This window comes from Orbicella faveolata, unplaced genomic scaffold (genome assembly GCF_042242905.1).
Source record: "Orbicella faveolata isolate gen_17 unplaced genomic scaffold, um_ofav_v1 contig_46, whole genome shotgun sequence".
Lineage (NCBI taxonomy): Eukaryota > Metazoa > Cnidaria > Anthozoa > Scleractinia > Merulinidae > Orbicella > Orbicella faveolata.
The window spans coordinates 2,166,838-2,183,212 of NW_028301576.1; the positions used below are offsets into that span (position 1 = coordinate 2,166,838).

The following is a 16,375-nucleotide window of genomic DNA, read 5'->3' on the forward strand; positions in this document are numbered from 1 at the left end:
TGAAACAATAAGCAAAGCTCCCTCTCAGTTAGCATCTCATATTCATAGAAGTTCAGATCATAGCAAAGAAGTAGTAGTCAGGCTGGAGCTCTGACAAACACACTTGCTTCACTTTCAAGATAAGCAGCGCAACATTCACCTCCCTAGACAGTATTAACAAAATTTAAGTTGAGGACCCACCCTCTGTGCGGCTTTGGTTGGCATACGTAGACAAGTGACCAGCCGCATCGAGGGAGGAAGAGAGGGGACCCTGGGAACGAGGTTCCGCTGCTTGATGGTTTTGGAACAACAAATGCAATATGGCTGTCGTGACGTCATGTGAAAACACTTTATTGTAGCATCAGTTGATAAGTATGGGTTATTGACCAAGTGTGAGGTCAAGATGGCTAGATATTGGCCAAGTTCTTTTTTTGCGTGTTTATGGACTGAGACGGAGTTGAGGTCCATAAAGTCGCAAAAAAAAAAGAACGAGGCCAATATCCAGCCATCTTGACCGAACAAGCTTGGTCAATAAAGGATTTATTATATGGCTTTCGGGGAATTTTCCTTGCGGGACACGGCGGGTAGTCCCGAGCGGGCAATATAGCTCCAGCTTGCCCACGCGGGTAGCCAATCACAGCGCAGGGTTTGATTCATCTTGCCCGCTCACGGAGCTAGCCATATAATAAACGGTGGTACAATTCAGAGCGGAAAAAGGTAATAAGCATGCGCGAGTTTTGACTGTGCGCCAGGCCTCAAGTTAGAAAAAATGGCGGGAATTTCGTCGATCGTGTAAACGAAAAAAGTTATGAACTTTGCATGCTTCCCCAATATGCCCGGTTAGCGGCAACATTTTAACGTCACTAATGGAATGCTGGTGTATTGTTTTCGTAGAGAATCAATTTTTTTGGGACAAAATTAACCTAAAGACGGTTTCCGAACCCTTTATTTTCCCTCAGTGTACAATTTCGTTGCGAAGACACATTTTATCCACAAACACTCTTTACATATTGCATACAAATAAGCAACCCACTGATCAGAATATATATGCAGGAGAGTCTCTCAGCAGGTAGGGGGAAACTTATTTTCTTAACAGTGTAATACCGAAAACAATTCGCGCGTGCTCAAGTATAAATAAATCAACCGAGCGGCATCCTCGCCTACTTTATTACAGTCTGCCTCTCTTTCCAACCACTGCAGCTTGCATTAATAGCTGAGCCCGCAAGTAGGGCTAGCGATGCGCAGAAAGCTGTGCAGTACGTTTTTCCGCTCTGAAGCGGTGCAATGGAACCTGACTCGTCCCCAGTCATCTTCATACCAAACGCGGCACGGCGCAAGGTCCCTCTCTATCTTTCTCCCTACCCATCTCACACTGCGCTCCCACCTCGCCCCGTTCCGCACGCTGTATGAAGTTGAGAGTAGACAACTGGGGACGAGTCATTCGAAATGCAGGTACAAATGTAAAAAAAAAATTGAAACTTCAATCGGTACATACAGTATTAAACATGGAAAGATGAACATAATTGTTTCGAGTAGCCGTATTAACGGGGTGGGGTCAAAAAAACTATACCATTGACACGGTTTCCATCTACATTAAATAGCAGACTGTCAACTATATATGCAAGTGCCATTTCTGTGTTGTACTGCTTTCTGAATCCAGACTGGTTCTTATAAATAAGGCCATAAACATCGAGATATTCGAACAAATGATCATGCACGTGGCGTTCAATGATTTTTTAACAGCACCGGAATTACTGAAATGGCCTATAGTTGTTGACACGCTGGCTCTTTTCTAACGACAGGGAATCGATCCTGACGAGAGGGACAGGTTAATGAGCTTCGCTATAGAGGGCGCAAGTTCCATTATGCTATATTGCAATGGAAAGGTGAACGTAACTGGTTCGAGTGGCCTTATTAACGGAGTAAAATTGTACAGGATTATACAGGTTCAGATTTCAGAATGAGGCTGTTGCCCGTGTTAACGGGGTGGCTGGACTAACGGAGTTTTCTTCTATTAAAGAAACTGTAAGGGCGTTTCGCTGGGATAACAAAAGGCTTGCCGTAATCACGAGGTGACCATACTAACGAGGTGATCGTGAAGCGGAGTTCCACTGTAGTGTTCACCTGTCAAATAGCCTGAAATGTCAGTCATCTCCCGCTCTTGGCTGAGGACGGGAGATGAAAGTATAGCTGTTGGAAAAGTGCTGGAAAGCCAGCAGCCCCCTTAACCGGAAAAATCTGGAAATTCCAGAAGGAAAATCAAATAAGACAGTGGCCAATTCTGAGTAAGAAATTTTCGAAATTTAGGTTAACTTTGGAAAGTTGTCCTCTTTTCCGGAAATTCTGGAAAATTCTGTTCTATTCAACTGAAAATTCCGGAATATCAAACCGGAATTTTTGGTGGAGCCGAAAGCGTTCCGGACCACTGCCATTTTGTTGAACCACTCCAACTAAATACAAAGGTCTTTTCGTCAGATTACGACTAGAATACGAGTAGTCCCTATTTCGCTTAGTCCGACGAGCGAGACCGTATATAACACGCGAGGAAAAAATGATCGCGTGAAATCCTGGGGACGAGAGTTGGCGAGGCCATTTTTCCCAGCGGTTTCCTTTCGCGTCACGCTCGAAGGACTAAGCGAGAGAAGGACTACTCGTAGTCTAGATTAGGACCATGTGGAAAAAATAGATCTTACGGCAAGGGCTATTGGAATCAACAAAGAAAACTGAGGGTAGCCACGCATTTTCCCAGGATAATTAGCCTTGAATCCCGAAAAAAACTGACGTCAGCATTTTTTTGAAAAAAAAAGGAAAAGATATTCCTCTCAGATTTCCTTAGAATTTACCTGTATACAGAAAAGCAAACCTTCAAACTACGTGATAAATGATACATAAAAACCACGTTTGGTAGGTTAATAGTAAAATTATCGTCGGAACAGCGCTCTTAGCGTCCCTAACAGCTGTCCCTGGTTTAGCCAAATTCAGTCTAAATAGCTTTTCGTCACAGCCAAAAACTAATCACTTGTTTAATAGTGTTACCACCCATTTCGCAACATAAAATGCTGGAGTAATTAACTATGCTTTTTTAACAGTCAAATGAGTTGTATTCATCTTTACGGAAAACTTTTTCGGTGCCCGTTACATTATTTTCCTGTCACTTTCCTAGTAAGTCTAATATGTTGTTAACTTGTTTTACTTGCGCGCGCATTACCCCATTGCAAGTACATGTTTGCGGTTGGATTTCAACATAATTTTCTACAAAAAACAGCTAGTTTTTCAGATGGAAGCCGTTAACAGTTTGTGGCTAGCAATATGCCGCTATTCTGGTATTCCTGGTTTAAGTGCAGCCTCATTAACTTGGTTACAGTAGGTTGACTCAACCCTATCGCGCGTGTGGCGTGTAAACAATGCCTTGCGTGACGCGCAAAACGTGTGCGCACTGACAAACAGAGGCACGCAAGGCGTGCAAGAGTTATTTTTTTTGTGTGAAGTGTCGGAGATAGGAGCATTCATGAAGGTGTTTATCAGTAATGATTTGGTTAATTTGACAAGTTTTTTTGGTTGCAATGTACAGCAAGAAAGAAACCGGGAATTTATGATGTACATGCCATGTTACAAAGGTCATGGTAAGATAGCTAAATAGTAAGCCATAAAGTGTTTGACTGAACAAACTACAGTAATCTGACACGTCTCCGCAGGGTCCGAAATTAACTTTTTTCGGCAGGCGCCAACTGGTGACTGAAATTTTTTTCGCAGTCGCCATATGGAAAAATGTGGTCGCCAAAAAGTGTCAATAAAATTTTTCCTTCGCAGCGAAAAACAAACCAAAATTTTTGGTCGCCAAGGGCTTGCCGGCAAAATATTTGCATTCGATGTAATCAGGAATCAAACCACTGCTGAAATCATGTTTTAACCACTTTGACAGATCTGCATTTCCACCGTTTGACGCCCACAGAATATCTAAATCTTCATCTAATTTCTTCGCGAATGTTCCGTCCCCACTTTGTAATAAATTACGGAAAGATTTCAGAACATCTTTGGACACCACATCGCCTGAATAAATATTCGTGGCGAAAGAACGAATGGGGCCTCCCTTGCTCCCGCAATACGTTATGTTATGGGAAACCGCTGAAAAAACATGGCGGCGAAGCTCCGCACTGATCGCAGCTGTAAAATGTGTGGTAGATTTATGATAACTGGAAAATCGGTTTTATACTTTAAAAGCAGCGGCAAGGTAAAAAGGAAGTGACCAATTGGCGGGCGGCTTTGAATTTTATTTTAATCGATTGGCTGAAAATCAAAGTTCTTGTTTGTGCAATTATCGTAGCATGAAATAGTTAATCGCCCGCTGGCGACCAGTTGTAAGATTCTGGTCGCCAGTGCAAAATTTTTAGTCGCATTGGCGACCAGGAAAGTGCAATTTCGGACCCTGCTCCGGATTAATGTAGATATCATCTTATTTTCTAACGGCCAATTTGATTCGTTCTTTGATACAGCCCGCACTGTGATTGGTGTGACGCGCGCACATGCATAACTCCCTCACTCACCGATCACATAGCCCTTCCAACCCCCAGGAGGAATTTTTGCTCAGAAATACTCAAGTTTACCCTTTTTACACAACACAACACAACACAACATAACTTCACCGAAAATAGAAAGAAAGAGAAAAAACTCTCTCTGACACGTTGAAAGTCTGATGTACTTAAATTGCACTTTAACTTGGTGCCACGTAGTCTTCAAAGAACATTTGAACAGTTTTCATACTTTTTACCTTTAAAAATATCGGACTGAAATGAATGTCATCAAATAAAACTATTAAACTGCTACTGCGGAGACTTAAAAACCGTCCAGAAATGAAAGCTTCTTTTTTGTTTAATATCCTCTAAACAATAGCCGATAACTTGTCAGCTTTAATTGAATTTACTCCCATATAAAAGACAAAACGTTTAAGTCACCATTTGTTACTAAAGATAGCAAACATCTCGTGGGAAAGAGTGGTGACGATTCGTCACCTCTAATTGAATTTACTCCCTTGTGAAAAACAAGAGTGTCAAATTACACTTTGTAACTAAAAAATAAAAATATCTCGTTATATTTGCATGCAATAAGAACAAAGCAATCGTTACCCGCACTTACTATTGTAAACGTTAAAACTGTTTCAAATCTAAATAGCCTCGTCTCCTCTAAAACATGTCCCAAGAACTAGAAGCAACGATTCGTGACCTCTAATTGAATTTACTCCTTATGAAAAACAAAAGTATCAAGTTACCTCTGTGACTAAAAATCAAAATATCCCGTTTCATTAGCATACTACTAACTCACGAACTGTTTCAAACCTAAAGGCTCATCTCGTTCATAACTAAAATCCTCAGCCTAACCCACAGAAAATGTCGAAGTAAACCCAATATATGAATACTTCCTCCTCTTTTACAGAAGAATAAATATGGCCGTTCTGAACTCTATCGGGATCAAATCTTCTCACATACCATTTACCTTTACAACAAGAAATTTGATTGGCTGTTCATAGTAGATCCAATCTGATTGGTGTGACATACACACATCTCTCACTCATCCATTGACCCGTCCATAAGATAACCGACGCGCCGACTAAGAGGTATTTTTACAAAAAAATTACTCAAAAATAGGCACCATCAATAAAAGCAAAGCTGACTGTTTTTCACGAACGTTTTTCTGGGAGCGTGAACAGTATAAACATCCAAGCGCCCGTTCGATCACTGGAATAACTCAAGTGCTTACCACTTAACAAGTTGAAACTTTTGTCCGCAGTCCTTTCCCCGAACTGTTTCTGCATTTAAACCAAAAATTTAATTCTTCAGTTTTTAGCTCTGCTGGGTTTCTGCCAGCGAGAGATGAGCCAGGAATATCATCCTCACAAAGCAAAACAGACATGTCAACCCAGTCACTTCTCCGGTCATCTGTAATTTTTATCCTACAACGCCTCGTTTTCGCGTTTGACCGCTCGCTCGCCCCAGGGGGGCCTGCATTTGGGAATACAGTTTATGTGTCACTAAATTTTGCGTGTTTTTGACCAGACGTGGGCCGTAACGAATTTGTGATTTTTTGGCGAGTTTAAAAACTATTTAAGAAAAAAAAAACCCACCACGTTCCTAGGCTTACCATAGGCTAGACTTTCTCTAGGCGAAAAATGAAAAATTTTGATTTTTTTATCATGTGCGATATATTTCCGATATGGCTTGGTCTTGGTAAACATTCCCTCTTAAGCTGGGTTTAATCAACGCCATTCTTTTTAAATCGCGTTAATAAAGTGCATCGTTAATTTCCTACAATAATGTAGTTTACTTTTCTCATTCGCGTAAAAGTCATTTCATGACCTGATTTATCAAAGCGGCAAACACCGATTTGGTTCTTTAGGTTCCCTGGGAGATTACCAAGACCCTATATACACCCGCTGCATGCAAATTTTGCTCTCTCGCAAGTCTTCTCTACTCGACGGTAAAATTAAAGCGAGTTGCTCCACCCACCTTCCCTTCAGCGATGGCGACGCTAGCAAATCTCTTCTCCTATTCTCAATCTTAGTTTCATTTAAGCTGCGGTTCTTTTAGTTGAAATTTCGGCAATGTGAACATCATTCTGAACAATCCAAACACTACTTTGGTCCTCTGACTTTTACCAAGCTAAGATTACACTAAAACTCAATTGAGTATTTTGAGTTTGTTTGCCTACATTTTTATTAATTCGAACAAACGGATATTTCGTTGAAAATTCTAGAAACCAGATGAAACTTTTTCGTTCCACTTACAACAACAACTTTATTTGTACTCATTCAGCTAGAAATTGAATGAACAAAAATAAGTTTAAAATAAAAAGAGTACATGGCTGCCCGAAATAACCTTAATGGGCTAAAAAGACTGGGCAGCCATGCTTAGTGATTTAAACAGTTATTCGCCCAACTGATTGAACTTTATAGTCAATCACAAATACGCACGCAAAGCATGAACTAGTTCTTTAAGAGGCCATTTCCGAGTTTCTTTGTGCCTCTGTTTCAAAACGAGTCTTCGTGCAAAACCTTTCATATGAAAATAAGTTTGATTTGCATGAAAATGGACCTGTAGGCGGAACTCATTTCCATATGAATGGTTTCGCACGTAGACTAGTTTTGATAGAGAGGCAAAAGACAACTCGGAAATGGTCTACTGGCAGACCACGTACGAAGTATGAAGTCAATCAGTAGAAACCGAAACCTTAAGCTTAACCTTATTTATTTACTTATAACACGTTTATCCTTTTCGTCCCGGCTGGGACATAAGGGCGCAGTCATACAGCGCCACTGAACCCTGTCCTGTGCTTTGTTTTGTGTTTCGTCCCAGAAGATTTTGATCAATTTCTTCCAGCTCCTTCAACACTGTCCTCCTCAAGGTAGTTTTTCGCCTGACTCTCTTTCTTCTCCTAATTGGTGTCCATCTCAAGGCAACTTTTGTTGTCCTTTCATTGGCGGCAACGTCAGTACATGACCAGGCCATCGTAATCTGCGATTTTAATCCCTTTTTATCCTGAGCTTTTCGTCTCTTCTCGAGTGTGAACCGGAGGGAATGGGGTGAGATGTTGGTGCACCCCGCTTTCTTTGTCCAGAAATTTTGACTTAGCAATTATACTTACACATCTTAAAAAGCATCTAAATTTGTGAAAGAACTGTGCATTTTTTGACTTAAAATACCTACATCATTCAAAAACAGAAATTTAAACTACCTGAAAAACACCAAATTTCGACGAAAGCTTTCTCGAAAATATAGTTACTGTAAAAATTCCATGTCACGTGAACAGACTATTGAGATATCAATGCAATAGATATATGTATATCTAGTCTTTAAAGAAATAATTCCTGGCACGCTTTTTGGCCGTTACTAGAATTACCATTAAAACGAAAGTTTAACTCCTGTGGGAGACTAGGGAAAAGGGCAGGCAGACAGTCACTTCCATGGATTGAAAAAGGTGGCCAAGCGAGCCTGTGCACTTTACAATAGCAAGGGGGAAGGGAGGGAAAGCCGGTTAAATCGAACACGTGATCAGATCGAGTTCTCGCAGCATTCTAACACTTCTACATCGCAGACTCGGTAATACTTCCCCTACGCTTCCCTCCTTCACAGTAAAATTTTTATTATTATTATTATTACGAAAAACCGACATAAAAAAGATGAAGACAGCTATGCATGATAATGACTTCGCACAGAAGTCGAAATGAGAATTTCAACTCCAGTGGGAGACTAGGGAAAAGGGAAGGCAGACAATCACTTTCATGGATTGAAAAAGGTGGCCAAGCGAGCCTGTACACTTTACAATACCAAGGGGGAAGGGCGGGAGGGAAAGCCGGTTAAATCGAACACGTGATCAGATCGAGTTCTCGCGGCATTCTAACAGTTCTACATCGCAGACTCGGTAATACTTCCCCTACGCTTCCCTCCTTCACAGTAAAATTTTTATTAGTATTATTATTATTATTATTATTATTATTATTATTATTATTATGAAAAACCGACATAAAAATCCTGAAAAAAAGAAGGCACCGGCCTTTCATAAACATAGTAGAATAGGTCTGCTGATCAATGTTATAGGATTGAACTTGATTTTTATATTTCGTGCTCCGCCAGCAAGTTTTAGTTACGTTAGTAGCTTGACGTTTATTTCTCGGTTCCAGACTGTTAAGCCAACTGTTATTCAACGGCATAGCATATTGACAGTTTGTTTACACGAAGGTATTTAGTTCAGAATTAATGCAATTTTACTGTTCTCCCGTTTTGGAGGTTGAATCAACTTCCCCACAATGCTGGTTGTTGTTTTTTTTATTATTATTATTATTTTTTTATTAGTGACGCAGTTTAGAGAGTCTTTAGACATATTTCATGGCATATTTCCTGATACATTTTTTTTTTTTTTTACCATGGATATCAGCTCTTGCATGTTTAGTGCAAAGTTCTTATGAGGAAAATTCAGTTTGAAGCGTTATGTTTGTCTTTTTGTCACAGACAGGAGAAAAGCGAAACGGAAAAATATTCAACTAATTACTATTTAAGGCCAGAGCATTTTGACATATTGTTTACATTTAATTCTTCTACTTAATTACGTAAAATGAGTTTTATCTTATAGTTTGCAGTGACTGTTCCTCTTTAGCTCTGAGACCAATCACTAAGAAGTTTCTTCTTTACACGGTAGGCTTAATGACTTTCTAAACTTTTTTGCTGGTTCTTTATATTACGCTGCAATAGTCAAACAATTTCGCCCATGGTTGCTGTCAAGAATATCGTATTAAACTCAAAGTAGAAACCGAGAGAAAGTTTTGCTTTCACTTTTGAGTTAATTCGTTTCCACTATTTCTTTTTTCTTTGAATACTGTTAAAGCAGACATGTACACTGGCAATATACCAGTCAAAATTAAGTCTTATGAATTAAAAGTGGCCCATGTTAAAAACATTACAGTTAGTGGGACGCGTCTCTTCTACGTTACAGTTATTTTACTGTTTTGGAGAAAGCTTTAAGTTTACGTCTCGCTTAACTGTCCAATATCTGAAAACACAACAGAATTCGAATGGCAAGTCTTCTGTGATCTGTTGGTAAGGACAAATATTTTATGCAGTTCTTTACAAAAATAGAGAAACAGCTGAACCTCTCGATTAATAGAACTCTTTCAAGCTGCTACAAAACTGAGCATGGTATTGCGGGCGTTCTAATAATTAGAAATTCAAAACTTTAAAGTTTCAAATACGGGTGTACATCAAATTCGCCTAGGCTGTAGCCCTAAATTTTATAAAGGGATCTTTCGCAACATTTTCCTTTACCGCCGAAAACAAGAAAGTTGTAGCTATCCCGTAAATGATGAGAACAATTATAGGCCAAAGAAACGACGACAAAGGTGGGCTTAAACTGTTGTATGAATTCCGGGTTGCAGCGTTTAGAAAATTATCGAGGTCTGTAACTTTCAGTTGAAAGGGCCTTTTAAACAAAGACAAACATTCAGGAATTAAGCAGAGAAAAAACCTGGGTAAAGTTCGATGTTAAAATCAAGCGTCATATAGTCTGAGGCTGGCGAAATGAGAAAATTTAACGAGTCGAGTATTATTGGAAATAAAGTAAGCTACATTCAATGATCCACAGTTAGTTACGTAAAAAGACCTGCCTGTATTTTTTTTTTTTTCTTGACACAGATTATACGAGATTCGTCGTCGAGCTCTAATGTTGAACTATAAAGTACAGTCACGAACACGCGTTAATTCAAAATGAAACATTAAACCCAGCGCTTAGCTCAGAGACCCTTACTATATATACTAATTCCTAGCTCTCCTCTGGGAGAATAGGGCCAGCTCAGGGACCTAAGACAAAATTAATTCCCTTTAACCTTTAATCTTTCAACTGTTGCAAGAGTTTTGAACGCTTCGGTTTTTGCACATAGCGCGAAATCTAAAACAAATTATTCATTCGAATTATTTAAAAGAACGGAAGGTTTCTACATTTCAATATTCTCAGGTTAGATCAAGAAAAATACTGAACTGAACTCGTAATAGCCGGGTTACTTCTTGAGGTTGCGCAATCGGGTAGCAGTATTTTAGAGCAGAGTTGCATTGTCATCACCTGCTTAAAATTAAGATGCATAAATTTTTAGTCAACAATTATTTAATTTTCTACTAGTCAATCTTGCATAAGTGGAGGCAAAATTGCCAATTTTTCATGCTCAACCAAATGATCTCTTTGCAGGGTGACTGTTTTCCATTGCTGAGCTGCTTGTAAGACCCACTCACCAGGAACTGAAGTTTCCTATTGGCAAGGTAGGTTAAAGACACACTGAATTTTTACTGATAATTATTTTTGTAAGCATATCTTGTTTAGTGGCGAAAAAAACATCAAGAAAAAATAGAAATGCCCAATACTATAATGAGAGCTTTTCAAAATCATTATATTTAAGTGCAAAGTTAGCTAAGGAAATATTGTAAACAATTCTCGGTGAATACATGTCACTTCCATATTTTAAAGCAAATTTAGTTTTAACTAGACCACAGTTTTATTTTGGGTCCAAAAGACAGTCTTCGAGGCAGTAGACTCAAGGTTTTCCGAAAGGTAGACAGTTACCGGATAACAGTGAAAAGCTATTATTCAGGGCCACCACAACATAATAGTCGACACTGAACAGATCAAGAGAGTTAGTAATTCGCCAAAGTGAAATTAGAGCCTTTGACATCCCTGAATAACTTTGAATTTCTAAGGCAGCTGAGAGGAAGTCTTAAAGGAAAAGAAATTTTGAATAACTTGGGTTTTTTTAATAAAATAATCCATCGTCAGAATAGTTAAGCCCCGGAATCAGTTTTGTACGAGCAAAGTAAACCGGTCTACATTTGGCAAAAGCTTCACGGCGGTCCGTCAGTAAACGTTCTTATAGTTCAGTCATAAATAAAGAAAATAATGTTAATAATGAAGAAGAATTTCATTTAATGAGGAGGAGTATTCAAAGAGTGAAAGTATGCTTCATTCTTGGCTAATATTGTTTTGAGAACCGAAACGAACGATTTTTTGAAGACGAAAAGCATCAAGAAGATCAAGCAGCGACGAATGTTGGTGGGCGTAGCTTAATAACTCTTAACTTCAGCCGTGATATTTTAGATGTCAGTAAAAAAGGGAATTCGGTGAGGTTGAGAATTATTGACAAGAGACGTGTGCTACCTTAACAGCGAATGTTTAGACCGAACCTTAGCGCAATTTCCGAAAAAGGCTGATGCCTTCTTTAACACAAATCAATGAGAACTTCAGATGGTCATCACCATAACAAATGATATCATTCGCGAAGCAACACAACAAATGCTTTGCCAAGAAGTTTCTGATTACAAATCTGTAGAACGTTAAGTTTAAGTACTGTTTTAACACCAACAGAGAAACGTTTTATGCGGGAAATGTTTTCAGTCTGTGATTGTTACATTCGTTCACTGCATGTTTTTTCTTTGAACGTTTTTATGGAGTTTCTATAGAAATTCTTTTGTTTTCAGGTCAAGAAGCAAGATAAAAATAGTATTTAACTTATCTAGATGCCATCATATTATTTTCTCGTTACTTTTTGGTGCAATGCACGTTTTCTAGACAATCCAAGATGGAAATTTGCCAACATTATTTAAGTCAATAGTTATTTAGCGTTATAGAATTTTAACACTTAGTTTTCAATTGCATTTGTCATTTTTCTATTAGGCCAATATTATATCTCTCTTTGAAGTGTGACTGGCTTTCATTTACACTGAGTCTATTTACCAGGATCTAAAGTTTCCTATCAAGGTGGGTTGAAGTTTATGCCAAATGGATGATAATGTCCACTGTCACTTAAAACAGATTAATATCATGGAAAGTGAATTTCTTTTTTGTGTGCAGCTAATTGAACAGAGAGACGTTATGGTGATGTAGTAGATCTGAACGTCATACAACGCGTTTTACCTCCCCCTTGCACTAAAATTGTTGTAAAATATTGAGGCGCTTACATGCAACAATAGTGACGTGTTCTCAACAATGTTATAAATTTATGTCGGCTCAGGAGAAAGGAACGTTTTTCTTCGAGAAAAGGAAAATATTTCCATTTTTAAATTATTTCTAACTTAACTTATTTAGGTTCTTTACCTGTCTTGTGCTATTCACAAACAGATGACAAGACATCCCGAGAAAAGCAATTTGTATTGAATGGAATTAAACTTAACGTAACACAAAAAAACTTGCTCATTATTAGCCGCTAGTATTTGCTTCTATCTACATCAGTCTATCTTTTTATAGAGGTGCATTACTTTTGTAAGATAGATTTTCGCTCTAACTATTAAACTCGTCTTTCTCTTTACAGCAAAAATTTATCAGATCTTTTAACACAGAGACTCACCAGAGAGCATCTTGTTTACAACTGGGTAAGTTGAAGGCGTTTCAACTTATTTTCACTTATCTTCCCAGTATTTGTTCTGGTAACTTGTTTTCGTAGAAGTTTGGAAAGAACTTTAATTGGTAACTGCTGAGCTTTATAATCTTTGTTTTTACAATGCTATAACAATCACTCTTTGAGAAAACATGAAAATAAATAAATACAATATATCTAGTCAATACGTTATCAACATTATTTTACCGATTCTACACCATTTAGGACGGTCACTTCTTGCGTATTTGCGTTCTATTTTATCTCAATTATCTTATTATATCATTTTCTTTACAGTGTGTATTTATTCTCCAACGAGAAACTCAAGGGGAGAGCCTCGACTAAGTTACGTTTGAGAGTTGTTTCAACTGTTCTTTTGATACAAGTGCAGAGAAAGACATGATTGACCATCACAGTTAAACACACAACTTAAGCGGTTGTGAAATCATAGCCTGAAAAAAATTCAGATTCAGCCTTGAACGGGGTTCGAACCCGTGACCTCTGTGATACCGGTGCAGTGCTCTACCAAATGAACCATCAAGCCAACTGGGAGCTGTTCACTTTTTATACTTAACCTAAAATATATTGTTGTTACGCTTTGCCGTTGAGTTTTCCCAATGTTACGGATGTTCTCTCTCCCAGAATGTTTCATAATTAAGTCCATTTGAACATTCTAATACCAAGAAAAGCGTTACTTAGTTCTTTGTGCGCGATTAGACGTATCTACACGTTGTGGGGTGTGAATGGTTTAAATTCTTAGTTCAAGTTAAACAGTATTATATCATCAATGTTACAAATTTATCTTCGGTCACAACAGGAGCATTTTAGCCTGAAAAAGATAAACAACAGCATCGTTATTTTTAATTCAGATTCTGATTCGATTGAAGAGGCTATCCAATAAAACATTCAAAAGAAAAAATAGCACTAGTGATGGCATCAACGCTGACCGGGCGAAAAGATCACTCTGAAGGCGAGAAGTTAAACGACGTTTGCGAGGAAAAGGAAAGACAGAATAGGGTGCTATACTGGTCTCTGAGCTGTGTAATAACCGCTTTATTTGGTTTACAATAGCAAAGATTTCTTTCAACTACACCTGACAATCTCCTATTGTCAGTAAATTTTGTAACCTGTTAAAGTTGAAGTAAGCTTTCTTTTTGATTCAAAGAAATAGCAAACTTGATTTAATCTTTACACAACTTCTACATTTTTGTGGAGTGAAATCTTGTAAATATATAAGAACCAAATTTCCTTCCTTTAAGACCCCGAAATTTAAGCATACGCTTTCGGTATTTAGAGCTTACATCAAATTATTGAAAACAAACATATCAACAAACATATTAAAAACTAGAACAGACCTAATTATTGAAAGCAACATATTAAAAACTGCTTTTCAACACCTCGAAAGCCTAGGAATTACAGCACATGCTCTCGAAAATAAAATCTGCACATTTATGCAAGCTTTTCTTCCCTGGTAATTGCATGTCTTTCACAAGCAGAAAAAGAACCTGGCACTAATAATTCATTTCTTTCCACAGGCAGACGAGTAATTACTTCTAACAGTAATACGAAAAGGACAGAGCTTTGAGATGCTGTCTTTATCTGACTGTATACCCTGGATGACTGTAGGCTTAGCCGAGAGTGTTGCTATAGTAACACTCAACCTCTGTACGATAATTGTGTTTATAAGAAACCGTAATCTCCGCAAGCGTAGCATGTACCTGGTGATAAATTTGGCAGTTATAGCTATGTTGGTTGTAGGAGTTGCTGTTTATGATCTGGTCTATTTGTCTGGGGTAGACTGTAATCTGTGGAAGTGGCATTCATTTGAAGTTTGGACAGTTTATTTTATAATAGTACTAATAAGGTTATTCGTCTTTGGTTCGTTAATAAATATCGCCATCATCGCTTTAGAACGGTTGCACGCAACGTTCTTCCCTTTTAGGCATCTGTGCTAAAAAAGTGGGTTTATCAATTAATAATTGCCGCTGTTTGGGTTTCATCTGGGTTGGTAACAATAGCTTATATACTTCTCGCACAGTTTGATGAATCATATTACAATCTTTACTTATATTTTAGATTTATTTCAATTTGCCTTTTGATCATTTGTGTTTCTTACACGTCCATTGTTATTAAAGTCCGTTGTGGAGCGCAGCCTCAACACCATGGTGCAGCCAGTAGAGAAAGAAAACTGACCGTGACATTGTTAATTGTGACTGTTGTATCTCTTCTGTTGTACCTGCCATTCGTTATATGGCTTTATGTCATTTTTATCAGTAACTTAAAAGTATGGTCGTCACTAACCCCTTCAGTGCGCTTTCAGTTAGTACATGCAGTGTCGGTTTTACTTTATGCAAACTCTCTTGTAAATCCCATATTATACACTATCCGCATGCCAGAATATAGATCAGCTTTACTTGCTCTCTTCCGCAAACAACCTCAGCAACAAAGACAAGTTGCAGTTCCTCTTCGTGACATGTAATGCAGATACTATAAAAAGCTATTCCAGTTTCTGTGTCCAGCTTTGTTGTTTTCAAACATGATATTAACCCTCATTCTATAGATGAACGAGCACGATGAGAAAACAAAAGAATTATCGTCGCGAGAAGGTCTGACCTACCGATTTTTCGTATCTCCAATGGAAACAAAACTTAGAGCGAAAAATCGGACTGTTGGAGAAATCGGAGGTAAAGGTAGACTGTGCGGATGAGGAGTGGGAAACGACTTTTGGTTCTAGTTATCGGGAGGCTTCAGAAAATGAGGGTTCGAGAAATCGCGATTTCATTGTAGATTAAAGGAAATAAACAAAACGCTGTGCTTCAGGAAGAAAAGTATATCTGGTGTTTTATTGTCTATATCTTAAGTTTCAGAGTAGGTGACTAAAACTGATGTTAAGTTAATTGACGATTTAATTTATAGTCATGTTACACCATCTTGAGTGCGATTATGATATTGCGATTTTCTAGCACTCAACGTGTCAGTTAGTAAATAGTCTACATGACTTGGTAGAGAACGATTTGGTTCAATTAGTTAGTAAATCTATCAGGCGATGAACCTTGTATAATTGAGTCTGAAGATGGTATAGAATAATACCGAAATGTAATATCGCTAATTTTCCTTGCATGTGCTACCTATATATAATTAGTCACAATGCCGTTACTCGGATTAACCTTTATCCTTTATGTAAATAACAAGCTTATGCATATTAGAACGTAAAGAGGCGCTTTATTTCAAGGGAGTTTCCCGTTAGGAAATAGAACACTTCAAACTTGTCCCGGGGCCGCCTTTTCCTTTTAAAGTTTCGGAAGGGCGGGAAAAGCCATGGAAAAAAAATAGTGAAATGCAAACAAACAAAAACAAACAAACAAGAAATAAACTAAAACAAATCCAATTTCCTCAAAGAAGTTTGAGCAGAAATCTTTTTGGTGGTTGACGTCGCCGACATTTTCTCCAGCGAAATTTATTCTTGCTGAATTGCTTCATTTGGTTTATATTATCAAGGGA

General features: G+C 38.2%; 1 pseudogene; it reads left to right on the forward strand.

Annotated features, from left to right (window-relative positions):
* Positions 1 to 14,233: 14,233 nt before the first annotated feature.
* Positions 14,234 to 15,448, forward strand: LOC149097920 (uncharacterized; annotated as a pseudogene).
* Positions 15,449 to 16,375: the final 927 nt, after the last annotated feature.